Below are 7,022 nucleotides of genomic sequence, written 5' to 3' on the forward strand. Positions count from 1 at the left end.
TAAACATTTCCGGATTGGACCGAGACTTGCCAAGCGGCCTTGGTTTACTACCGGTAGACCGCCTGTCAAGTTTCGTACCATTTGGACTTCGTTTGATACTCCAACGGTTAACCGAGGGACCGAAAAGGCCTCGTGTGTGTTGCAGCCCAACATCCCTCCAATTTGGCCCAAAACCCACCTAACTCTGTTACATCATCTAGATCGTTCGATCACGATTGCGTGGCCGAAAACCGCACCTCATTTGGACTCTCCTAGCTCCTCCTATGCCTATAAATAGGCCCCCCTCGAAATATCCCGGATCCCCTCCTCTTCTAACCCTAAAAATCCACCTCGCGCGCCGGACATGTCCGTTTCTCGCCGGACAGACTCTGCCGCCGCCCGCAGCCACTGAGGGGCTGCCACGTGGCATCGCGCCGCCGCCACTGCCGAAGCCCGCCGCGGCCCGAGCCGGGCCCCCGCGGCCCAGTCGCTCCCGCTGCCGCCCGGGTCGTCTCCCTCCTCCGCCCGACCGCCCGCGCCGCCTTGCGCCCCCGCACCGACCACCGCCGACTCGCCGGCCGCCGCGCGCCAACTCCGGCGGCTCGGCCCTCGCCTCTGCCCGCCGCCCGGTGCCTCCGGCGCCGCAAGATCCGGCCGCCGCGGGCCCCTGCGCCGCCGCCCCCGGCCACCGGCGACCTCGCCCCCGCCGCCCTCGTCCTCGCCTCTTCTTTCTCTCCCGCCGGCGAATCGAACCCCGGCCGTCTACAGTGCGTGCGCCGCCGCCTTGGGAAGCGTGCAGATCTGGAAACCCTAATCCGGAGGTTGAATTTTTGTCTAAGTCCCTAAAATTTCCATTCCAAGTTGCCATGTTCATAGCTCCGTAACTTTGCATCCGTAGCTCCGATTCATGCATACAGCATATCGAAATGTTCATCTCAGAGAGTACATCATTTCATTCCATTGCATCATTTTCATTTGAGTTTATCTTGATGCCCGAAATGCTGTTAGAAGAGGGCTACTTGAGATTATTGTCAGATCTGCTACTCTGTTTAGCTTTTTGTCATCTTTGCCATGATTAATGTGTGCATGATATGCCCATAAGTTCTACATGTGTTTTGTTAAGGGTTTTGTCATATTTCCATAGGTGCAACCCATGTATTTTTAGGATGTGTGTGGTGACTTGTGCAAGCTTGCAAAGTGGTGCACTTGCTAATTCTGTTTTCAGGGACTTAGCAATTCCACTAAGTCCTTGATCTGTTTAGCTCATGTTGCCATATGTTCATGTTGTTTCCTAGTGATCCGTGCCTCTTTTGAGGATGATCAGTAAGGATGTTTTGTTAATATTGTAGTACTCTATCCATCCATGTCTTTGTTTGCAATTATGGAGCATCCTAGCTTGAGTCAATCGAGTTCTACTTTTGCTACTTTGTGAATCTGGGCAGATTGTCAACTTGTTTGCAATTTTGCCGATGATGTAGTAGTTGATCCGTGCATGCTATGCTATTGTTCTTGCCATGTATAGCTTGAATTTTATGCCTTCTTGATGGATGTTTTCTTGTCTTGCCATGACTTTCACCATAGTGAGTGCATCGAGCTCGTAAACATGCCTACTTGAGATATGTTTCAGCATGTGCCAGTTTTTCACTAAGTCTGAAAGCTGATTATGTTTTTGCTATGTTCACGTGCTTGCAATGGTATTTTCTGATCCCTTTTGGCTCAAGGTCACTAAGGGACTTTTGTTAATCTCTTTGAGTAGCTCCATGCCATGCTTTACTTTGCCTTGTCCAGGTCCTGTAGCTTGTAGTTTTGTTGCTCCGAAGAGGGCTACCTGATCTGAAATTCCAGACAAGTGTTAATTTCACTAAGTCTGAGATCTGTTTGTCATATGCATTTTTGCCATGCTTGTTTGAACCTGTTAATGGATGAATTGGCCGTAGCTCAGTGCTAGACTTTTGTTAAGCATCTTGAATGCATCCCTGTCATGTATTTTGTGGTCATGTTTGGTTGCTGTAGCATGTTCATCTCATTGCATTTAGTTGGCTACTTGTTGTAAATCGCAGACCGGTGTCATTTTTAAATCGCTTGCCATTTCCAAACCGTAACTCCGATTCCGGTGTTCTTTATATTGTTTTCAAGCGATTTCATCTCATCTTTCCAGTGGTATACTTGGATTTCCAAGTTGAGGCGAGGTTCATGCATTTACTGTCATATCTTGCATTTTACATCCCGCATCGCATCCCGCATAGCATATCATCATTGCATCATATTGCTTAATCCTTGCACGTGGTTGATTGTATCCTTGTTGCTTGTTTGTATTATTTGGGTAGATCCGGGAGACGAGTTCGCTAACGAGGAGCCCGTTGAGTTTGCTTTAGAGGATCCAGTTAACTCTGACAACTGTGCAGGCAAGATGATCATACCCTCGAAATCACTACTATCTTTGCTATGCTAGTTTGCTCGCTCTTTTGCTATGCCATTGCTACGATGCCTACCACTTGCTTTCAAGCCTCCCATATTGCCATGTCAAACCTCTAACCCACCATTTCCTAGCAAACCATTGTTTGGCTATGTTACCGCCTTGCTCAGCCCCTCTTATAGCGTTGCTAGTTGCAGGTGAAGATTGAAGGCCGTTCCTTGTGGGAACATTTATTTACTTGTTGGGATATCATTATATTATCTTGTTATCTTAATGTATCTATACACTTGGTAAAGGGTGGAAGGCTCGGCCTCTCGCCTAGTGTTTTGTTCCACTCTTGCCGCCCTAGTTTTCGTCATATCGGTGTTATGTTCCCGGATTTTGCGTTCCTTACGCGGTTGGGTTATAATGGGAACCCCTTGATAGTTCGCCTTGATTAAAGCTTTTCCAGCAATGCCCAACCTTGGTTTTACCATTCGCCACCTAGCCTCTTTTTCCCTTGGGTTTCCGAAGCCCAAGGGTCATCTTATTTTAACCCCCCCCCCCGGGAGGCCAGTGCTCCTCTGAGTGTTGGTCCGAACTGAGCTGCCTACGGGGCCACCTCAGGGAAACTTGAGGGTTGGTTTTACTCGTATCTAGTCTCATCTGAGTGTGCCCTGAGAACGAGATATGTGCAGCTCCTATCAGGATTTGTCGGCACATTCGGGCGGTGTTGCTGGTCTTGTTTTAACCTGTCGAAATGTCTTGAAGAACCGAGATACCGAGTCTGATCGGAATGTCTTGGGAGGAGGTCTATTCCTTCGTTGACCGTGAGAGCTTGTCATGGGCTAAGTTGGGACTCCCCTGCAGGGATTTGAACTTTCGAAAGCCGTGCCCGTGGTTATGGGCAGATGGGAATTTGTTAATGTCCGGTTGTAGATAATTTTTAACCTTAACTTAATTAAAATGAATCAACTGAGTGTGTTACCGTGATGGCCTCTTCTCGGCGGAGTCCGGGAAGCGGACACGGTGTTGGAGTAATGTTTGCGCAGGTTGCTCTCTAGTTTCTCACTCGTGCTTTGCCTCCTCTTCTCGCTCTCTTTTGCGAATAAGTTAGCCACCATACTTGCTAGTCGCTTGCTGCAGCTCCACATATATTTACCTTGCCTTACCTATAAGCTTAAATAGTCTTGATCGCGAGGGTGCGAGATTGCTGAGTCCGTGTGGCTCACAGATTACTATTACACCAGATGTAGGGCCTGATGATTCCACTCCAGGAGACGCGTGTGAGCTCAAGTGGGAGTTCGACGAGGACTCTCAACGTTACTATGTTTCCTTTCCCAATGATCAGTAGTGGTGCCCAGTTGGGGGTGAACGGGACCGTTGTCGCATGTTGGGTTCTCTTTTATTTTGGCGCCGTAGTCGGGCCATGAGTGTTTGGATGATGTAATGTTATTTATGTACTTGATTGACGTGGCGAGTGTAAGCCAACTATGTTATATCCCCTTTCATTATTATATTACATGGGATGTTGTGAAGATTTCCTAACTTGCGACATATGCCTTCAATGCGATTATGCCTCTAAGTCGTGCCTCGACACGTGGGAGATATAGTCGCATCGAGGGTGTTACAAAGTTGGTATCAGAGCCTTCCCCGACCTTAGGAGCCCCATTGCTTGATTGTTTTTAGCAGCCGAGTTGTGTCTAGAAAAATGTTTTGAGTCTTCTAGGAATTATATATCGGAGAGATTAGGAATTCTTTTTACTTCCCAGTCTCCTCATCGCTCTGGTAAGGCATCCTGACGTAGAGTTTTGACTCTTCTCTTCTCAAATTTCACTAAAAAATTTTTTGGATCACGCGGGTATCTTGGAATCGTTCCGATGGTTTTATGATGAGAACATTGTCTTGGTGCCTCCTGTCAGGGGTTTAGTGGAAGTGTCCCGGGGAGTTGAGCTCTGAGGTGTTGTCATCATAATTTTATCGTTGCAGTTCTGGAATACCTGAGTTTAGTACGCCGACATCGAAAACCTCTTTTATGCAGTTCGTTGGTGAGATAACCTCAACGCCACCCAGTACTGGGGCGGGAGTTCGGGAGTATCGCCATAACTTGTATAACGGATGCTTTTCGAAGGTTGAGGTAGATGGTTTCCGAAGGTTTCTTGGTTATGTGTTGAAGGATGGATACAGCTGGATGTAGGATTTGCTAGATTTGGGTGAGATATTATGCTTCCCCTGTATCCCCAACACCTGATTGCATAACCGGAAAGGTTCGGGAGTTTCATAGGTGAGAATTCTAGTAGCTCTAGTTCTTCTTCCACGGATATTGGTTTGAGATTGGGATTTCTTACCGATTATTCGTTCTTGATCCGTACCTTGTTGATTTATTTCTCTACCTTAATTCTAAGTGGCTTATCAATTTATGGATATGTGACCATTTCAAGAGGAATGCATTCGTTCATTTTGTTCGGATGTGAAGACTATATGTTGCAATTTTCATTCCGTTGGATTCAGCTTCAATATTTGTCTGTCTATGTGCTAATGGTGGTCAACCTCTTCAGGATGGCTCCTCCAACGCGCACGACTCCGAATCCTGATCCGCCACCACATCCACCTCCTCCGGAGGCATGGCAAGCTGTGATGGCCGCAACCAATGCAAACACACAGTTGATCATGCAAATTCTTCAAGAGCGCAATCAAGGCAACCAAGGGAATCAAGGCAGCAATCAGAATCACTTTGCTACACTCAACCAGTTCCTTGCTAACGGGCCAAAGACTTTCAGCAATTGTGTTGAGGCAACCGATGCTGACGATTGGCTTGTCGATCTATGCAAGCATTTCGAGTGCAGTAACGTTAGGCCTGAGGACTTTGTTAAGTTCGCTTCCTTCCAACTCAAAGATCAAGCTGCAGAATGGTTCCAGCAGTACAAGGACTCCAGAGGTGGACGTGTTATCACTTGGGATGATTTCCGTCGAGATTTCTGAGCTCATCATATTCCTCAGAGCGTGGTTGAAAGCAAGCGTGAGGAATTCCGCAACCTGAAGCAAGGCTCTTTGTCTGTCTATGACTACAACAAGTTGTTCCAGAAGCTCGCCCGCTTTGCCAAGCAGGACGTACCTGATGAGAAAGAGCATGATATACCAGTTCAGGGGTGGTCTCAGAGAAGAAATTCAGCTAGCTCTTGTCCTCTTTGAGCCCTTGAGATACGATGAGTTCTACAACATGGCACTGAAGCAAGAGGCTGCTCAGTTAAGGTGTGATGCTTCCAAGAAGCGAGCCAGAGATGTTACTTCTTCTTCCTCTACTCAAGTGGCCAAGCAGCAGAAGTTTTGGCTTCCTCCTCCTCCGTTTCGTCGGCCGTATCAGCAGAAGAGCAAAGGTGGCAGTGGTTCTTCCCACCCACCCAACCCTGGCTTTCAGAACAAGACTTCGTCTCAAGCTCCAAGATCGAGTGCTGTGTATCACCGTCCGCTTTCAGAGGTCACGTGCAACAAGTGCCAACTAAAGGGTCACTATGCCAACAAGTGTTTCAACCAGAGGCGTCTTCCTCCTCCTCCTCCTGTGAGATCGGCAAGTACAGCTGTGGTCAAGCATAACCCCAAGCACGCCAAGGTCAACTTGATGAATGCAGCTCAGGCAGAGGATTCATCAGATGTGATCATGGGTAACCTTCCTGTTAATGATATTCCAGCTAAAGTACTTTTTGACTCTGGTGCATCGCATTCCTTCATGTCATTCCCATTTGCATCGGAGAACAATTTTAGTACTAAGGATTTACCCAGAGCTATGCAAGTCGTCTCTCCGGCTAAGCGTCTGAGTTCTAGTATGATGGTTCCGGATATTTCTATCATGATGGGTGATTTCAAGTTTCTGGCTTCTCCAATGGTTCTTGGTAACTCAGATATTGATCTTATTCTCGGGATGGATTGGCTTTCTAAGCACAAGGCTCAGCTTGATTGTGCAGCCAGGCAGATTCAATTGACTCATTCGTCTGAGGATGTAATTGTCTTTGCCGCTCGAGATAATACCATCCGTCTGTTTTCTCTCAATGAGAAGGGTGAATTGGATGCCATCTCTCAAATTCCAGTCGTTTGCGAATATCAAGACGTCTTTCCAGAAGAGCTTCCAGGAATGCCTCCGCACCGGCCAGTTGAATTCGTTATTGATCTTGAGCCTGGCACAGAACCTGTGTGCAAGCGTCCCTACAAGCTCGGACCTGAAGAGTTGAAGGAGCTGAAGAAGCAACTCGATATTCAAGAGAAAATGGGTCTCATCCGGCCTAGTTCTTCTCCGTGGGGTTGTGGTGTTCTTTTTGTGAAGAAGAAGGATGGAACGGACCGACTTTGTGTTGATTACCGTTCAGTGAACAAGAAGACTATCAAGAACAAATACCCACTTCCCAACATCAATGAGTTGTTCGAACAACTCAAAGGTGCTCGAGTATTCTCCAAGCTTGATCTTCGTATGGGTTATCATCAGATTCGTATTCGTGAGCAAGATATTCCCAAGACGGCTTTCAGGACAAGCTTTGGTTCATATGAATACACTGTCATGTATTTTGGCCTCGTCAACGCTCCTCCGACGTTCTCTCGCATGATGAACTTCATCTTCAACGCCTACACCAATGACTTTGTTTTGGTCTCTCTCGAT

This window comes from Triticum urartu, chromosome 2A, assembly GCF_056163025.1.
Source record: "Triticum urartu cultivar PI428250 chromosome 2A, HENAU_Tu73, whole genome shotgun sequence".
NCBI lineage: Eukaryota > Viridiplantae > Streptophyta > Magnoliopsida > Poales > Poaceae > Triticum > Triticum urartu.